Raw genomic sequence first — 20242 nt, 5'->3', positions numbered from 1 at the left:
AAGGGGGCCGCGCTGGCTCAGTAGTAGAACGTTCACTTCTGGTACCTGGGATCCTTGGTTCGATACTAGCTCGCGCCAGGTGGACTTTGTGCTGGACAAACATCGTATGCGTGAGTTATCTCGGATTCTCCCGTTTCCTCCCACTTTCTTCTCCATTTCTTATCATCACCGTCTCCTTTAGCCTACACACCATAATCATGGAACGTAAAACATATTTCATTTCATTTTCATTTTCATATGTTGAAGTAAGCTCATGGAACGTGGGCCTACTGATGAACGTGAAATCCGAACCAGTGTTGCCAGATCTGAAGGTTAAAAAACTAGCGAGGTTATGCTCTAAAAGTAGCAGACTACTACAATTTGTAGCCCAAATATGCGTGGGTCCGCCAAAATATAACTTCTTTTGGCGAGAGAGAAACAAACTTGATACAGATAGTTTGAATTATCTTGTGTACATATGTAATAAGTACCGGTACGTTCGTGTCACGCAAGTAATTTCAATCAATATAAAACCTCAATATAATGAACGGACTATTAGTTCTCTCAAATAGAGATCACATGCGCCGATGAGAACTCAATAATAAGCTTAATCTATATATTTTTTTGTATCTAGGCCACAACTAAAAGCCATGGTTCATCGTGAATAGAAATATTACACAAACAAAATTTTTGTATTGTGTTTATACAAAATTAATAATGATTTATGATTTTATACTTGAAAAATAAAAAGTAGCATATTATAACGATTTATAGCCCGCAGATAATTAAAAGTAGCGTGTTGCCCAAGTTTTGAAGTTTTTGTAGCGGAAACGTCACTCAATCTGGCCTAATCTGTAGCCTAATCTGGCAACACTGATCCAAACCACATGAGCTCCCACCGGGAATTGAACCCGGGGTTTCCTACGCCAAAGACGCGAGCGCTAACCGTTTAGCCATGAAAGAGCTCTCGGCATACTCAAATTCGTATAGAATATAATTCTAAATAGAATACACTGTGTATCTACTGAACTTGTTATTGATTGATACTCGTCATATAAATTAATTGTTTATTTTCAATGTAAAAAGCTTTATTTACCTAAGATGCTTTTGTTATCGCAAGAAAAAGTCTTTTTCTTTCCGTAATGCTTTTATTTTTCAAAGGCAATCCAGACGATAGATATTTGGAACTTGTCCAATTGTGAATAGAAGAAAAGGTACCTGTAAAAATGAAAAATTAAAAAAGTTGAGCGATTTTCTATTTTCTTTCGAAGAGAACTTCTTTTTTTGTAACTGTTGGATAAGTTTCGGAAGCGACTGTTTGGAGGCAATAGTATCTTTTTCCTACTACTATTACTACTACTGCTAGTACGACTACTACCAATAGTACTCTGCAAAGCATTGGAGAGAGATGGCTGTAGGGTTGTTTTTAGTCGTTTTATTATTTTCCGCTCGCGAGAGTTCGCCAACTCCAGCTGCAGTTGTAAAGATAAGTTCTTCGTAGCCCCGTAGTAGTCGCTGGCTGGTCTCGAGGAACGGACGCTCCGACCTTTTCTGTTCCAAAACATTGCAGCACGTGACATAACTGGAACGTAAACAATCCTCCAGAACTCCAGACTGGAAACCATTTGTATGCTTGTTAACAAGAGACTTTTCAACGCGAGCAAACTGAACGTACTTCTGCAGAAAGAACAAAAGTAACTCTAACGAGAGAGCTTTGTTCTTTTCAGATTTCATTTTATAGCTTATAAAAAACGAGAAGAAAAAGTATTGTCAGAATGACTGTTTTTCATACCATGTTCTCTTTATATTTCCGAGATTTTTTCAACGTTAGGAAGCGCTAAATTTATTCATAAATTATTTATCAGTCTTTTGTTGAATCTGTGGGCAGAACCCTTGTCACTGAAGTGGAGTTTTCCAAATTGGTAAGTACAATTCCATCTCAATTACTTTTTTCTGATTCCGAAAATTAAAAAAAAAAAAACTTATTCTAAGCTCTTGTGCTTCTGAAATAAGTAAAAGATGTGATTTTCTGCGGTCGAAAAATAATTTTTATATGTAGGGGCGACCCTATATGTGTAACATGTGCATTTGTACGGGTCGGAAAAATTTGTTATAACTGTATTATTTAAAATTAATATTTCTTGTTGGAAACAGACTTCATGATGATGGTAGTTAAATTTACTAAGTTGACCTTCTAGGATTTAGGATTTAGATTTCTCGGCTTTCGGCATCTAAGGCCATTTAGCCCTTCACGGTTTGAGGGATGACGTCCCTCGGCGATCACACAATCCAGGGGAAGGGAAGGAAGAAAGGATTGGGGAAAGAAGAAAGCGGCCTGGGACCTATAAATTAGGTACCACCCCGGCATTTGCGTGGTGTGAATGAAGAAAACCCAGGAAAACCTAATTCAGGGTGGCTGGCCTGAAAAAGCGTGTTACACTTTTTCGACGGAGGGACCCCACCGGGAATCGAACCCGGGACCGCTCTTGCCTTCGATCCCGGGGCGAGAGCGTTAGCGACTACACTACGCGGGGCCACTAAAAGTTCACCTTCTATTTGAATGCTATATTCATAAATCATACTTAGGTCGCATTAGTTTAAGGTCACATGGACAGTGCTAAAACAATTCGTCAAAGAAATCCCAGCATGAATTGCTTGATTGTTGTCAAATACAAGAACTCAATTTTCGAACACCTGTTCATTTATTTAGTTATCACAGTTCTAATATGAAAGCTAGTGTTGTCATTAACACAAACAAGTTCCTTATCACTGAAGGTGGAAACAAGATTTTTATTTATTTTTTAACAGATGTAGAAGGAAAATCAAGAAACAACGATGTAAGAAGTAGCTGCACTTGAGTTGCAAACTGATATATTGAGATTGTAGCTCGATATTGAATTCTATAAAAAGGATCCTTTATCTTTCCTTTATCTTTCACTAACATAATAGATTATTATTTAAACACAAAGAGATAGTATTTGTAGTGTTTAGACCTTTCTGATTACGAGTGCCTTTTCCCTCCCTGTCGTTGTTCATGATGTAGTAGCATACTCAAAATCATGGCTTTTAAGGTTTGTTCTTTCTGGAGAAAGGGAGGGAGGGCAGGAAATCTTGCCAATGCACGGGGCGATAAATTGCCAAGGGCCAGCCGTGTTTGTATGTCATAGCCAGCTGTAACTAAATAATAAAAGGACATAACGGTTCGGTGGTAAAGGGCTCACCTTAGAGATGTGAGATTATTGTAGACAACACCGTGTGAATGGATTTTCTGGATGTTCTTTTCTTTCCTCCCACATTCGCATTCCCCGAATTTTTTCCAATCTCGTATTTTAATAGTCAATGTCAATCCTGAAAGGTTTAGTCAAGGGGGCACGGGACAAATGATGGTCTGCTTCCTCCCCCCATACGATTTCCTGCCCTCCCTAAAGGAGGTTTTTGTCTATTATCCGTTTGTTAAACAAGGTTAGTGCTTACAGAAAATGAGGAATGTCTATAATAGAATAAGAGAGAAAAATATTTCTAAGAAAATTAAAACTACATCAACACGCTAAAATAATCAAAACTGAAGTTACGTAATAATTTGTTTTGTTACTCTGATTTGCCAAATTAACCCTTAAGTACTCGCGCGGGGTGTTTAAAGACCTCCAACCAGGTAACTTTTGTGTTGCTAGTCAGAAATCCTGATGAAAAAAAATTTTAAAAATGTCTCAAAACGAGTTCAAAAAATCTAATTGCAGCAAATACTTTTAAAAACATGTCTAGACTTATGCTACATTGTCTTAATTATTTAAAAAATATATAATTTTATTGTAATAGAACTAATATCAATTTGGGGATCTACTGGACTCCCGCGCGAGTACTAGTGTTAGAAAAAGGACGGTACTTACGATTAAATGGACGCAGTTGCAAATTAATTACTATATTTTGGCGTTTTATCTTTTCTTCATTTGGTTAAATACCATTTATGTGCACATAAACTCTAAATTAAACAAATGGACCTCCATAACCAATTTTTCTTTTCTTTTCTTTTTCTTTTTCTTTTCTTTTCTTTTCTTTTTTTTTTTTTTTGTATAGTTTATTGGTACAGTACATTTCGTACAATCTCTGATTCTAACATCATGCTAAAACCGTACTCAGCGGATGGGGTCATGACGGTTCCGACCCTTCATTCGAAATTCCGACTTTTCTGTAAATTTAGTCTAATTTTAGGAGTGATCTTAACAAATTTTAATATAATTTATCTTGATATTGAATCTGGATTACCTTCCCCCCCCCAAAAAAAATGTACCCTTCCGAAACAAATTCTTGCGTGTGTCTGTTTCATGCCCTGTTAAGACTCATGTTTCAATAAGATATCACACAAAATAATAATAATAATCTTTATTCCAGTACTGCGATATAATAATAATAATTATTATTATATATAATGTTCCATATTGTGTAAAATATCTTTGGTTTTTGCTTTTAGTACATAAACAGTCCATTCAACCTGAAAAAGTATTTTCTCTTCAGAATAATTTGCTGACTCCACCACTGCCGATGTAGTAGATTACGCGGCGTAATCTATCGTTCGTTCTACTCCCTTTGAAGACAATGGCTGTCCTTAACTGTCTTCCATATTTATATATTCGTGTCTGTGTCGAATTAAACAAGTAACTTGACAAAGGAGCATTAATAAGAGAAGACAGATTAACATAAATTAATAATAATAATAATAATAATAATAATAATAATAATAATAATAATAATAATAATATGAAAATACAAAAAAAGTATTGAGTCCATTGGGTACATCAATTTTTACCCATAGAATAGTGGTAGCAGGCTAATCTTTCATATCAATGAACCCTGCCCTCATCTCAAATATTGTAAGATTGTGGTCGAGAAAAGTATTTCCTAGGGTTTTCTGAGGTTTTCCCATTTTTATACCTCTTTAACCCTGTAGAGCAGGGTTTCTCAACCTGGGGGTCGCGAGGGGGTTTCATGGGAGTCGCATAGAGAAGAGGAAGAGACAAATATAATTAGAATCTATACTGGAAAATATTTTTAAATAATTATTATTTTGAATTTTGTTCTGATAGGCAATTTAAATTGATTTTTATACATACTGTTCAGAACAACAAAAATTAGGTCTACTAAACATTTTCAACAGGTGCAAAGTTGTTTAGAAATCAATTTAAATGAAAGAGGTACGATATGATACCAATGAGAACTGCATATTGAAATACAATTAAAATTGAAAACTAATGAGATACCTGAGCATGGTGTGATTTTACTAGTGTGGCAATGTCCGGTTCAATCTTCGTGACGCATATTATCAAGTCATATAATGTTAGAATACTCAATAACTTTTTTTTTTAACAATTGTCCATTTTTTAAACCAAAATTAGAAATCACTTTATTTTTTTATCATATGAACTCAAAATTAAAGGAGTTATGAAGCTTTAAAATTTTCAAACAGCCTCCATTTTGAAACAGTTTGACGGATCGATTTCGATATTTGTAATATGAATGAACTGACCAAATTTGGTTTTAATCCATTCGCTTTTAGGAAAGTTACTGTATGCACTATACACAATAAATGGATTCTACTATTATAGAAATAGATAGATATCGTGAGATCTCCGCAATAGGTATATTAAAAATTCCACACAAGCTTATTACAAAACAGATATAAGGGTGTCACTGGCAAGAGGATGTGATAAAAGGAGGGCGTGATAGGAATTAGGTTGAGAACCACTGGTGTAGAGAATGACAGAGACAATAACAAATTATATGAAACTTGTGTCTAACGGAGCCCTTCCCACTGGTACTGTGGCTAGCGTGTGTGTTTATGATGCACATGATTCCGGGTTCGATTCCCGGTGGAAGACCACAAAACAATTTCACTATCATTTACTTTTTACTAATCATCCATATACTTTAGTCTGAAGTGCGAAAGGTGGATCGTTAAACTAAATAGTTTGATTTGTGTTTGTGTGTGTCTCTGTGTGTAACAGAGTACTAAAGTCTGTTCCAGGCAACCTGATAGTAAACTCTCCTACCCCCCACCACTTACCACTGCAGAAGGGGAAAGCAAGTCGTTGACCTTCACAGGGAGGGAAGCTTTTCTAATAAACAGAATCATGTAAACTCTAAATTCGTACTTCAATTCGCTCGAACCTGATGTTGCGAAAGCACTGCTGTTCCTTTTGACTATCAACCCCGAGTGGAAGACGGAACACCAACATTCACCTGTACTTGAGCGTGGTGGGGGGGAAAACTTCTTATTTTTCCTATCAGGTTATGCGAAACAGATTATAGAAATCTATAGATAGAATACTTAAAGGGCCCAGTGTTAACACTTTAAAGTTCGTAATTCGATTTTCTAAAGTGATGTTAGCTTTTAGGCATTCAGAGTATGTTCGGGAAAAGAATGGATAAACTTGGCTGCATTGAACCGGAAATTATGAGAAATAGCAGGTGGGAAAATAACAATGTTAGTTTAAGTTATGAGAGAAAAAGAAACGGTTGAGACACTATCTGAGAAGATCGTAGGGAAATGTTAGAACCTACGATGGAAGGAAAAAGAGGGAGGAAAGAAAGTGCTATAATTGATTGGATGATATTAAATTCAGTAACTGGTACATGAGGATGATGACGTTACTGAGGACCGTGATAAATGGACGCATCTCAATTTGGGATAAGGTGACTTGGTAATAATGTTGGCATATCTATGATGGTGGGTAAATAGTGGCACACAAATACAAATTAAGAAATATATGATGTATTCTTTAAACAATGGAAGCTAGATGAATAACATGAAAGGTGTATCTTGGCAACATACAGTAATATACCTGAATAGGACTTGACTTTATATGGAAAAATCTTTTATTTAATCTTTTGGATACCAATCCTATTCCGCATCGGATTGGTGCCGGACCTATTTTTTTTTTAAATGCAAATTTCGTAGTTACTTTTAAATGTATGTAGCTCAGATACTAATTGGGCTTCGACATCCGAAACAGGAATCGGAAAACGCAGAATACAACTAAGACTCATAAAAGATATGACTTTCAACGAAATGTCGCTGGAGAAGGAGGGCAAAAAAGAACACTGCTCCTAGAAACGATTCTTATTTTGCTCTGGCCTCTCTTGCATTATAAATTGGCTATCACTGCCTGCCTACACAGTATAAAAAAATATCTGTGTTAATTCAACGCATTGGCTCTGTCACCCGAGTTGTGTTAAATTTTGACATAATCATGGTACTACACAGTGGTTCAAAAGAACGGAAAATTTTGAAAATTAAATAATTTCATGAAAACATTTTTTTTTTAAATTTAATCTCATTTAATAGTGCCATTTTAGAATACACAAAAAGAAATCATAAGCTGACAAATCATGGAATCTGGGAGGCTATTGAATGTCACCATTTTTTAAAATTACATCTTACCAAACAATTGTCGTATAGCAGCCATCGATATTCGTGCTGTGTGGGACGTTGAACCATCTTGTTGAAACCAGACTATGTCAATAATGTATGAAAATCTCTACAGTTATTGCACAACAATGGTTTCAGGCATGGCGACGTAACGATTCGATGTGACTCTAGTCGCGTGGCTATTCTCGCCCTAAAAAAAAGAAAAAAAGTCCATCACACCGTATCACCAATTACATAGCATACCATACAGTAACTTTGTTGATGTGCAATGGATGCTGGCATAGCTCCATACGATTCTCTTGCACCCGTGGCGTCCTAAATTAAAATGAAGGCTGTATTTTCTACGTTCCCCATCCACACTCTCATTGTTCTAAAACGCTTCGATCGCTAAAGCACGTTGCGTAACACTTCAAGCATTCACGGTAACTAAATGGCAGGGTGTCATTGATAGGCTGGCGTATATTATTCAGTGTTACCGAACTCCCATTGTTGCCAACACAACTTTCAAAATTTCCCGTTTCTTTGAATCACCCTGTACTTTAAAGTAAAATATTACAATCGCACTCGTTAAATCAACCACCAGACACAATGAGGAGTCATTTTAGTATCACACTATTGGCTTTATTTTATATATAGTTGACAAACAATTAGTTTTACATAAAAGAATCTTACTAAACGGTCGCGACTTTTACGAGGGATAATAAAGTGTGGCATGCATTATTTATAAGTGCTCACAAGGAACAAGATATAGTTGGCAACGAACAGGAACATAATTAACATACGAAAAACAGATGGCAGTACTTTTACTCATCTAAATGAGAGAAAGTTTATATGGTCACAAAACTGTTTTCGTGAAAGGTTACAGCAAATATAATACGTTGTTGTTATAAGTGTCAAATATACCAAATAGAACATTCCTTAAAGAAAAAAGAAAGAAAGGAAAAAAGAAAAACTAACAAAAATTGTGAATGTTAATTACTAGGCATTTACAGTATAATCTAGGAAGGCCATGTGCACACTTAAAATTACAGTAAAAGTGTGTCTATTTGATATACAGAATTTTTAGGTGTCTGAGGTACTGTTACTAAGTCAGTCTTCTTAGTAAATGAAGGGTATCAGTGGCACTGACAACTGTTTTTTTTTTTACTAACAACTCATGATGTTTGGGACTACGGTGGTCAGTGGTAGAATGTTCACCTCTGATGCATAGGGTCCTTGGTTCGATCCGAGCTCGCGTCAAGTGAACTTTGTTGTGGATAAGCGACGTGTGTGGATTTTCTTGGGGTTCTTCCGTTTCCTCTCACTTTCTTCATTCTACCATTTCATTTGTTTCTCATCATCAACGTCTCCTTTACCCTAGCCGGCATAACCATGCGACGTAAAACTCAAAGATTTTATTTAATTTCAACTCATGATTTTGTATGTAGAAAAACCACTGTGGTGTTGTCCTTATGTCCGTGTTCCGTCATTCATTCTTCTAGTTCTGTAATACCGCCACGTTATTATTTTCATACCACTCAATACCATCTTTGTATCAAATCGATAATACCAGGCCTGTGTTAACCGTAACACCGGACCATTTGTGTTGAAATAACATGGTAAAATGGGAGTCATGCTGAGATGACTGCCCTGTGTTGAATTGAGGTATTAACACCATTTTTTTTCTGTGTACGATGATAAAGGAACTGAAGACAAGCTTTATTGTACGAAACCAGTTCCCCTCTTGAGTAGAGCGGTATTATCCAATATACATAAGTTGACTCTCGGATGTTCACAGGCCGGTAGCCAGTCCAAAAATGTAGGTTGGGCCCGGCTGTAGAGGGGGGCGTATAGTTCATCACCATATTATAGTTCATTTGCAAGCCTACCGTGAAAATTTTAGGGGGGGGCGCAAAAATTTAGGGTGGACCCGGCCCCCTCTATACCCCTCTGGATACGGGCCTGGATGTTCATGATGTTTTTCTGAATCATGAACTTTCTAACAACTCCATGATTTAAAAAAAAAAATAAAAAAGTGTCTACATCTTTCGAAAAATCAACATCAACTAATCAGAAGAGTCAACTCACTGTATTCTAGTGTGCAGAAGATTACCTTTAATATTTGCCTACCATTAAAAAGATCACGTATATAAACTACAATTAACCTAAAATGTACTTTTAAGTACTAGATTAGCGAAAAGTAGTGAAAATTAAAACAGCAGCTCTACACTTAGACAGGATTTTATTTGACCTCAAATACGTTTTTCTTAAAAGAAGTAACACACTAAATACTTCCACTTACAGTAATTGTATCGGGTGTTGCAAAATAAGTGTTACAACTCTTGGGAGGTGACTCCTGCCACTGAGACAAGAAAAAAAGTTCTCTTGAACTTTCGGCTATCGGACATAGTTTCGGATCTACAAGGTGCCGAAAGCGTGGGAAAATGACTTTTACACGCCAATAGTTCGGAAACTATCCAACGTAAAGAGGGCGGGTAAAAAATTCACTGAAGAAGTCATGCCTGCTGTATTGAATTTTGCATGCTTCACAATCCTACCATGCACGCGCAAAGGATTCCCCAAAGGAACGTAGGGAGTCCCGGATAATCTGCCAAATGAAAATTAGTCTAAATGGATATGAATTGATAGGGTTTCTACAAGGAAACAATAATTCGTTTGTATTAATTCGATATCTGGAACAAATACAAAATGGCGGACACCTCTATGACCGTTGTGAGGGGTTGCATAATCGCCAGGTACGGATGCTGGCCAACAGTGACGTTCTGAGTATTAAGTGTAGTGAATTTGTACTCAAATGCTCTAGAAAGACATCCGGAGTGTCGGTACAGCACAAAAGATAAAGCAGGGTGATTCACATGTGTGGAAGCACGTAACGAAAAATGCCCAGAAAAAATGCACTCATACTAAGTAAACGTGAATTCAAAGCGTCGGAAATGTAAGGAATAGCATGAAGAACATGAAAGTGCCAATTCACCAATAATATTCCCTCAAACCGATGCAATATGATGTGCACAGTTGCATACCAATAAGGATGCAAAACTGAGGCCAAGTTGAAATTGTGGAAGGGACTCACAAAGAAACTTGGTAAACTAAATGAATGTCACTAGTGGGGTCTCATGATCAATATTGAAATGTGGCCAATGTGTGTGTTGATATCAACATGTAGCTAATGCACAAATGTCAACATGTCCCACTACTGGTGGGATACCGTCTCACGTGCGAAAACTAGGAAAATAACGTTGTATATTCTGCTATTACATCTGGTGCACTTTTTGGTAGAACGTAACCAGATCACATTTATATCAATGTCCCTCTTACTTTGGGACATTGTCCCACAGTCGACACATATGAAAAGAAATCTCTTAATCCATGGTTCAAATTCTGATAGAACATGAAAACAACAAACTTCTATCATGTCTCACGTCTTCTGGGACATATGACATACTCGAAATATAGGAAAGTACCTCCAGAAATTCGTATCTTACACACAGTGCACATGCCAAGACAAAGACGAAAATGAACCAATTTGGCACATGTAACACTCCAGCTGGGACACCATACATATGGAAAATAAAACGAAATGAGAAATAGGAAGAAATGTCTTAAAGCTGTGATTGTTTACAACTGTGCCTTAGGAGTAACAAAATGAAACACAGAAGCATGTCGGGAGGCTGTACAAGAGCGCTTGCCAAACAAAGTGGGTAATCTTCAAAGAAGCGAATATCGAGAAAGTGAGGCTTCCTCGACCTCAGAGCTAGAGCACTCGCTTTCGCTCGCGTGGTCGGTTTCCAATCCTACTGGGAGCCCACGGCCTTACATTCAAGACCCGAGTAATTATTTTCTTATTTTTCACACGTGGGACGTGTCCCAGCAGTAGTGGGACATGTTGACATTTGTCCATTATCTACATGTCGGTATCAACACACACATTGGCCACATTTCAATGTCGCTCATGCGATCCCACTAGTGACAATCATTTAGTTTACCCAGTTTCTTTGTGAGCCCTTCCACAATTTCAACTTTACCTCAGTTGCTGTATCCTTATTGGTATCCAACCGTGCACATCATATTACATCGGTTTGAGGGAATATTATTGGTGAATTGGCAATGGCTTTCATGTTCTTCATGCTATTCCTTACACTTCCGACGTTTTGAATTCACGTTTGCTTAGTATGAGTGTATTTTTTCTGGGCATTTTTCGTTACGTGTTTCCACACATGTGAATCACCCTGCTTTATCTTTTGTGCTGTACCGACACTCCAGATGTCTTTCTAGAGCATTTGAGTACAAATTCACTACACTTAATAATCAGAACGTCACTGTTGGCCAGCATCCGTACCTGGTGATTATGCAACCACACACAACGGTCATGAAGGTGTCTGCCATTTTGTATTTGTTCCAGATATCGAATTAATACAAACGAATTATTGTTACCTTGTAGAAACCCTATCAATTCGTATTAATTTAGACCAATTTTCATTTGGCAGATTATCCGGGACTCCCTACGTTCCTTTGGGGAATCCCTTGCGCGTGCATGGTAGGATTGTGAAACATGCAAAATTCAATACAGCAGGTATGACTTCTTCAGTGAATTTTTTACCCGCCCTCTTTACGTTGGATAGTTTCCGAACTATGGGCGTCCAAAAGTCATTTTCCCACGCTTTCGGCACCTTGTAGATCCGAAACTATGTCCGATAGCCGAAAGTTCAAGAGAACTTTTTTTCTTGTCTCAGTGGCAGGAGTCACCTCCCAAGAGTTGTAACACTTATTTTGCAACACCCGATATAACACGTATAACGTTAACAAAATAATTACGACTCATTTTTCAAATACGTGTATATCAAGTAAGTGTCGCTGACTTGCCAGATGTATGTATTTTGTATAATTTTATCACGTATTTGGTTATTTTTGGAGTTTAGCGTCCATTTCAGCAGCAAGGCTACATGAAACGTTTACCTACAACTTAACATAACATCCAAATTACATGAATTCCCATCGAGGAACGAGTCCAGGTCTCCTGTGCCGACATTCTAACACCAATGCGTAAGCTTCTTTTACCTTTTTGATGAAATTCTTGCTAAAAGATAAAAGAAAGTGCAGCTTACACAGTTTAGAATACAGTCATGTAAAGTTATTTGAGTTCTTTTTTTTTTTTTTTAAAAAAAAAGACAAAAAGTTAGTCAGTTGTTTTTCTATAGTTCTTGGCTTAAATTTTCGAAAAACAAAATCGAGGAAAGAAAAATTACGGTGTCATGAAGTAAAATAATTTCATACAATTCAATTTGAATTGAAGCGAAACCGTGTTCAAATCAGAGATAGAAAAATCATTTTTAACTATACAGGGTGTTTCAAAACACTGACAACATTTGGGAGGTGATTCCTGACACCAAGATAAGACAAAAAGTATAGATCAATCTGCGTGCAACACTACGGGTGTAACTTGAAGCCTCGCGGCACACTCATAGATATTATAATTTGTATATATAAAATACCGTGGTATTTTTTTCTGTGATTACTGGTCTTCTCACACAGAAGAAAGCACAATCACGGTTTTAATGCTTATTTTTTATTTAATTTAAAACTAGAAAACAATTGCAATGAAATGTAGGACTCAGGCTTTTAAAAATATACTTTTTTTTTTCGAAAACTTTATCCAATCTTGTATTAAGAAGGAAGGACACTTAATAACGAACGAACAAACAAATATATTGCACTACTAAAACACAAATGTAGGTAATTTGCATGCATGTTTACTTTGTCGAAAAGATTGAATGATATTTTAAAATTTCAAGTTATGAAATAGTCTGCAACAACAAAGAAAGAATAATGGTCATAACAATGACAAGAAATATTTTTTTATTAGCTGCACAGCTTTAGCAGCTACACAGTAATGCAGGTACAATAATAAAGTATATTACAATATAGTAATTTTTTTCCATTGTAGGTATTCATAGTAATGTGAAATACAAATATAAAATTTACAGTTTTTTTATATTTTCATTTACATATTTCTTGTCTTGTAATTTGGTTGCTATAGAATTATTAATTTGGTTTCAATTTCCTCGCGGCACACCAGCGGCCCATTCGCGGCACACCGGTTGGGAAACGCTGCCTTACATGTTACATCATGCCATTGCAGGATGTCTGACATCTGTATGTACTTTCCATATATCACATGCAAATACTTATATTACATTTCTCAGCTATATGTTATGTACGTCCATTTGTATGTGAGATCCTGACCGCCTATATTGTTTCATACGGAAAGTACGTACGGATAGAACAATTATACGGAAATAATTATAAAACATGCGTTTTCAGTTATACGTCTGCTGCAGGCCCGTGCTGGCTCACCGGGACACCGGGACGTGTCCCGGTGCGCCCTCCGAAATATCACAGTATAAATAAAGGTACAAGTTTTTGGTAATAAATTCTTACAATTTTATTGGTAAAGGACCCGTGAAAGGTGCAGTGCGCCCTTTATATTAGGCGCCCTTCCGAGACCACATCAAAGATGAACGATTTTATTTACTTTTCTGTATAGCACAGTTCTGTACAATGAATACACACATTTACTGTTTGCGAAGAACCCGTGAAAGGTACAGTGCGCCCTTTACATAAGGCGCCCTACGAAACATCACATTATAAATAAGTGGTTTTAGTTATCCTGTATATGAGCTTTGTATAATAAATTCAAATACTGACTGGTAGTACAGAACCTGTGAAGAATACAAGCGCCCTTTACATAGGATACCCTGCGAAATATCACATTATTCTTTTTATTTTATTCTTCTGTATTTCAGTTTTGTATTATGAATTCATACAGTTGCTATTGGCAGAGAACAGGTAAAGAGTATAATCACTTACAAAAATATTATAAAGTTATATAAATATGAAACGAAACAATGTGATACATCAAGAATAGTTCGGATAGTCAAACGTACGATGCATTTATGTAATACTACACTGACACTAGTCTCTAATTTACGATTTTTACGGCATCGAAGTTTTCAGTCTTAATATGCATCCATATATCCGAGCATATTGATTGTTCCTGTGTGTTTTAAAGCAGTGTTCGGATAATCAGTACCTTTTGTATTTCTGAAATATAGCTGTATTAATTTCCATAAAATGTGGTCTTCCTGTCACCACGGTACGGCGCGTCCTCAGATTGTGGATCGAGGAGAAGGCCTCTGGGATATAGAGGTTAGCTGCGAATATACTGAGTAAACAGTCGCGGACAGACAAGGGGTGATAATCCAGCTTGAGAATTGGGTGTGAGGCTAACAACCTCATCCTGTAAAACAAGGATTGTTCAGATAAGTTCGCAGAATTCTCTGATCAGAACTGATAACTTGGCACGAACTCAGCAAAGTAAAATCGACATGAGATCTGGAACATGAAACATAAGTTCCTATAGGACAGGCGCGTTAAAATTTGTAAAAAATGAGTTTAGAAATAGAGGTTGGACATAGTGGGATATCAGGAAGTTAGATTAGAAGGAAATGAAGGAGTCAAGTCGGGAAATTTTACGTGCTTTTACGGGGAACAAATTAAAAATTACCAATTAGAAACAGGGCTTTCCGTTCACAATAGGCAATTACATAGGTTGAATTTGTTAATGATAGATTTTCTTTCACTTCCCTTAAGGGTCGGTAGTGTAATATTATTGTTTTAAATTCACATGCCCCAACAGAAAATAAGGATGGCGATTTAAAAAATACAGTTTTTACGAAAAAATAGAACGGGTATTTGATCATCTCCTGCAATATCATATGAAAATTCTGTTGGGCGGTTTCAATGCGAAGGTAGGACCAGAGGGTATTTTCAAACCGATTATAGGGAATAAATGTCTGCATAAGGAAGGTCGTGACAACGGCGTTAGACTCGTGAGCTGTGCAATATCCAGAAACCTTATCGTGAAGATTACAAAATTCCAACATCGCGAAATTCATAAATATACTTGGACTTCATTAAATGGAAAAACACATATTCAAACTGATCATGTTTTAGTAGACAGAAAGGAACAGCCCAGCACAACTGATGTTCGGTCGTTCAGAGGAGTTGATTGTGATAGTAAGAGCGGGACTATCGTTGAATAAAGTAAATATTCAATATCTGAAAACGGAGCGGTTTATTTTATTTTTTTTAAAAAATAGAGGAGAGTCAGGTGAGAGGGGAGCCAGATTGAAGTGTCAAATAGATTCTTGTTTTAGAAGGTTCGGAGTGCAATAGTGTTCAAGATCCTTGGTTGAAATTAGAGATAACATTCAGCAAAAGAAATATTGGGTCACGCAGAAATACGTAGGAACAAAGCATGGTTCAACCAGGAATGTACTAAAGTAGCAGAGAAGAGAAAACAGAAGAAACAGCGTTGGCTACAAAATCCGAATGAAATAACTACATACAATTTCATTGTCATCTGGCAGAAAACTTCTAAAACTTTTAGAACAAAGAAACGCGACTTTTGAAAGTTAAAATTAACTTGAAGATAATAGTGAAAACAAAAACATTCGGGACATGTATAAGGGGATCAACGAACTTAAGAAAGTGCGTTGCTTATATATTACAGAAAACTAACGGAACAGTTCTCACTGATACAGACAGCATCTTAAATAGATGGAAAGATTTCTTTGACGATTTGCTTAACACATAGCCAAAAACTAATGCGCGTGGAGAAAGTGAAATGCATACAGCATAACCGTATATTCCAGAACCTAACCAGACAGAAATAGAAATCGCTATTTAAGAAAATTAAACACACATCTCCGGGTGTAGACGAAATTCTGGTTGACTTAATTTTAGCTGGAGGGGAAAAATTGTAGAGCAAGATACACAAACTAATTCTCCTTATCTGGAACAATGAGGAATTACCACAAGAGTGAAGAGAATCAATCATTGTTCCAGTTCAGAAGAAAAGCAGCAAAACAGATTTAATAATTATCGAGGCATTTCTCTTCTGTCAACATCCAATAAATCCTCCTAAACATTGTATTAGCAAGATTGACTCCATAACGCAAATGAAATTATTGGAGATTATCAGAACGGATTTAGGTAAAATCGATCAACTATCGACCAGATATTTACCATTCGATTAATACTTGAAAAGAAATTATTGACTTTAGACTCTGGTAGGAGGGAAACATTGTACAACATGCTTACAGAATTTGGAATACCGAAAAAGGTAGATTAATTAAGATATGTTTAAATGAATCCCGAAGTAAGGTTCAAGTAGAAAAATTCTTGTTTACGAGCTTTCACGTTGAGAATGACCTGAAACAAGGAAATGCGTTATCATTATTATTATTTAACTTAGTTCTGGAGAACACTATAAGGAAAATCAAAGATAGCAATCAGATTCTAGAGCTGAATTGTATTTGCCAGGTTATGGCGTATGCTGATGATGTAAATTTAATAGGGAATGATAGAATAATAGAAAGGAATGCCGAAATCTTAATTAACGCTTGCAGGGATATAGGCTTAAAAGTTAATGCAGAGAAAACTAAATTAACGGAAGTTTGGCGGGATCGTAATTCTTCATTTTATGGATGCGTTAAAATACCAATTTATATTTTCTTGCGAGAAAGTGGATACTTTCAAATATTTAGGATCATTATTAACATACCAAAACCATAATCACTAAAAAATTTGATGTCAACTGAAAGCGGGGTTTTCGTGCTATTATTCAGTTAAAAATCTTTTGTTGTCGCTAATTCTGTTGAGGAGTTTGTAGCTCAAAACATAAAACGATAATCATGCCTGTTGTGCTGTATGGTTGCGAAACATGGTCACTGACTCTGAGGGAAAATCGCAGACTGAAAGTATTTGAAAACAAGATTCTTAAACCAATATTCGAATTTCAAAAGGAACGGGATTGGGGAAAGGCGGAAACTTCATAAGGAGGAACTGCATAATTTTATACCGTTTACCAAACATTGTTAGGGTCATCAAGTCTAGGAGGCTCAAATGGTCAGATTATTTAGCCAGAATGGAACAAATTAGAAACGCTTTCAAAGTTGTAACTGGAAATTCAAATAGGAAAATGACCGTTAGGAAGATCGAGGTGCAGATGGGAGGACATTATTAAAATGGTTCTCGCAGAGATTGAAATATAAAGTAGAAGCTGGGTTCAGTTGGCTAAGAACAGAAATCAATAGAGAGCTTTTGTAAACGCGACAATGAACCTCCTGCCCTGCGTCCATTGGCGTGCTATATTAAGTTGTTGATACATTTAGCTTCTTTTTATTTGACAGAAATATTATTACAGGAACTAAAAATTTTTTCTGTAGTAAAGAAGATTTCGATTCGAGGTTAGCTATTTACGTTAATACTAAAACAAATTTGGTGGTGATTTTGATATTAAATGGCACCCATAATTTCTTTCAAAGTCTCTCTCTCTCTCTCTCTCTATATATATATATATATACATATACATATTCCTGTTTGTATGACGCCCTTTTAGTAGACTTGTCCACCGCCCTTATTAGTATCCCAGCACGGCCCTGGTCTGCTGTACGTTAAGTCCAAAAACTACAGGATTTACATATGTAACATGCGTTTTTACGTACGCCACATACGATGTTTTTTTTTTTTTTTAAGTGTAGGAACTAGTATGTGCTCTATTCAAATATCCATGTCTCAGACTCCTATAGTACTTCCGCAACAATTTTTATAGAGGTAATTGGTGAGTACTTCAAATTATATGCACGTAGAGAAACTCACTCCATAAAACTTGTTGCCTGAGTACCTTAGGATTTTGAAACATCTATTTTTTGATAGCACACATATTAGTTCCTAAGTGAAGTCCTGATGCGACTACGGCAGGTCCCATAGTTTTGGAGCTATGGACCTTTAAAGTTAATTTTTTCATGTTTCCGGCAGCCTGTAACTCCGAAACGAAGCATTTGTGCACCCAGGTTGGTCAATACTTTTTGCCTTATCTTGGTGTCAGGTATATTGTAAAATTTCCGGAAATTTTGAACCTGTTGGTAGAAAACAGTTTTATATCCGATTTCTTTAAGAAAAAATTGGGAAAATAAAATTTTTGTATTAGGTTAATTTTACTAGTAATGAAATCGTTTTTTCTTTTTTCCTCGAACGCGTGTAAAATGTAAGTTAAGAAATTTCAATATTGCGAATCTTTAAAAAAGAAGCATTCGAAAATAAAACTGTTATAATTATTCTTGAAAATTAACAGTCTGCACTCATTTCCGTTATTCGTGGTTGTACATTAATTACAGGAAGGAAGGGGGATATACATTGAAAACGACCGATATTAGTGTTGAATGAATAGTTCTTCTGGTTGCTGAGATGAACAGTGACATTTCAGATGCCGCTTAAATCCAAATTCAGCACTGCAAGTTGGTGGAAGCGCGAAGGGAGAGATATTTAAAATGATCGAAAATGACCAATATTAGTGTCGAATCCATAGTTTTTGGGGTCGCTGAGATGAACAGTAACACTTCCGATGCCATTTAAATCCAAATTCAGCGCCTCAACTTGGAGGAATGAGAATGGGTAGATACGTTAGTATCGACTAGATAGTTTTTGGGGTCGCTGAGATGAACAGTGACACTTCCGATGCCGTTTAAATCCAAAATCAGCCCCCACTAGTACTCCTAAAGGGGAGAGTGACATGTACAAGTAATTGAAAATGACCCATACTAGTGTCGAATTTTTTATTTTTTGGGATCCCTAAGTTCATTGGTGACAGTTTTGGTGCCCCTTATACCCAAAATGAAACGTATTCTCCCCGTGCGAAGAACAGCTATTCTGCCAGTCTTTAGGTCTAATAATAATAACGAACGGAAATTTCACATGTTAAATTCTTTAATACATTTGTCGCTGCTCAAATTTACGCACTTGTGCGGTGTATGTGTGTGTATGTGTAAATAATATTATATCTCCTTTCGAATTGTTCGAAAAATATACAAACAATAAAGAGGGATTTTTACCAGAAATCAGAAAACTAAAAACTAAAATTAAAACTTGTTGGGTTTAAGTATTTTTCCTGTTAGCGAAATACATTTTATATATGCTGCAGACGTGTTATAGCAAATAAGATCAGCACCAGGCGAAGAAATAGTTTTTAAATTATATTTTCCGTTTATGGCCAATATTTCCGAACAGAAGATTTTTTCTAATGGGTTCAAAATTTTCGGAAATTTTACACAGTACAAGGACAATACGTATCTTCATAAAATACATATTTGATTTTAACATACTGGTATTAACTAAAATGATTCTGGCCCCATTATTTTAACACTTCCCTGCCATAAAACAGGAACTTCATAAGATTGCTAAAGATATTTAAATGCGTCTATATTAAGTAATGTAAGTAATTATATTTTAGTATCTTTTGTAGCCGTAACTCCATTCTACCACGGTGCTAACTTTAAAGGAGTGGTGCACATATAGTTGGTGCCACAAATTTTCCCTATTCTAATACAAGAAACAAAGTACTCAATGATCTTAATTGTCAACTAATATATATAAAAATAGTTTTCACTTTAAAAGCATAATGTAGTAAAATATTCGAAAATTTCAATTTTTCCCCCAAAATTTCCGTTTTTTATCCAAGCTTGGGAAAAAATGGTAAAAAACTGATTTTTTACCCAAAATTTCCGTTTTTTTTCAGGCCTTCACAATACTAGTCAGGAATCACCTCCCAAGCGTTGTCGATATTGTTTTGTAACACCCTGTATAAAGAAAAATATTTTGTATACCCCTAATTACATTAACAATAAGAGAACTATATATCATTTCACTGCCTGTGTACCCGTGTTCTGTGTTAACTTCCCTGAAATTATCTGATTGTAGAGAACTTTTTTTTTAAGTTTA

The 20242-nt window shown here is 36.1% G+C and overlaps 1 protein-coding gene across 1 annotated transcript in view; it reads left to right on the top strand.

Moving 5' to 3' along the window:
• Positions 1-1504: 1504 nt before the first annotated feature.
• LOC145685724 (uncharacterized) overlaps positions 1505-20242 on the top strand; it is a 59460-nt gene continuing 40722 nt past the window's right edge. The window contains exon 1 of the mRNA XM_081758217.1: positions 1505-1901. The gene's annotated coding sequence lies outside the window, so the exon portion shown is untranslated. The remainder of the gene's footprint in view (positions 1902-20242) is intronic.

This window comes from Thermobia domestica, chromosome 5, assembly GCF_964235325.1.
Source record: "Thermobia domestica chromosome 5, izTheDome1.hap1.1, whole genome shotgun sequence".
NCBI lineage: Eukaryota > Metazoa > Arthropoda > Insecta > Zygentoma > Lepismatidae > Thermobia > Thermobia domestica.
Note: the sequence above shows the minus strand (reverse complement) of the source record. Positions and strands in the feature narration are given on the sequence as shown.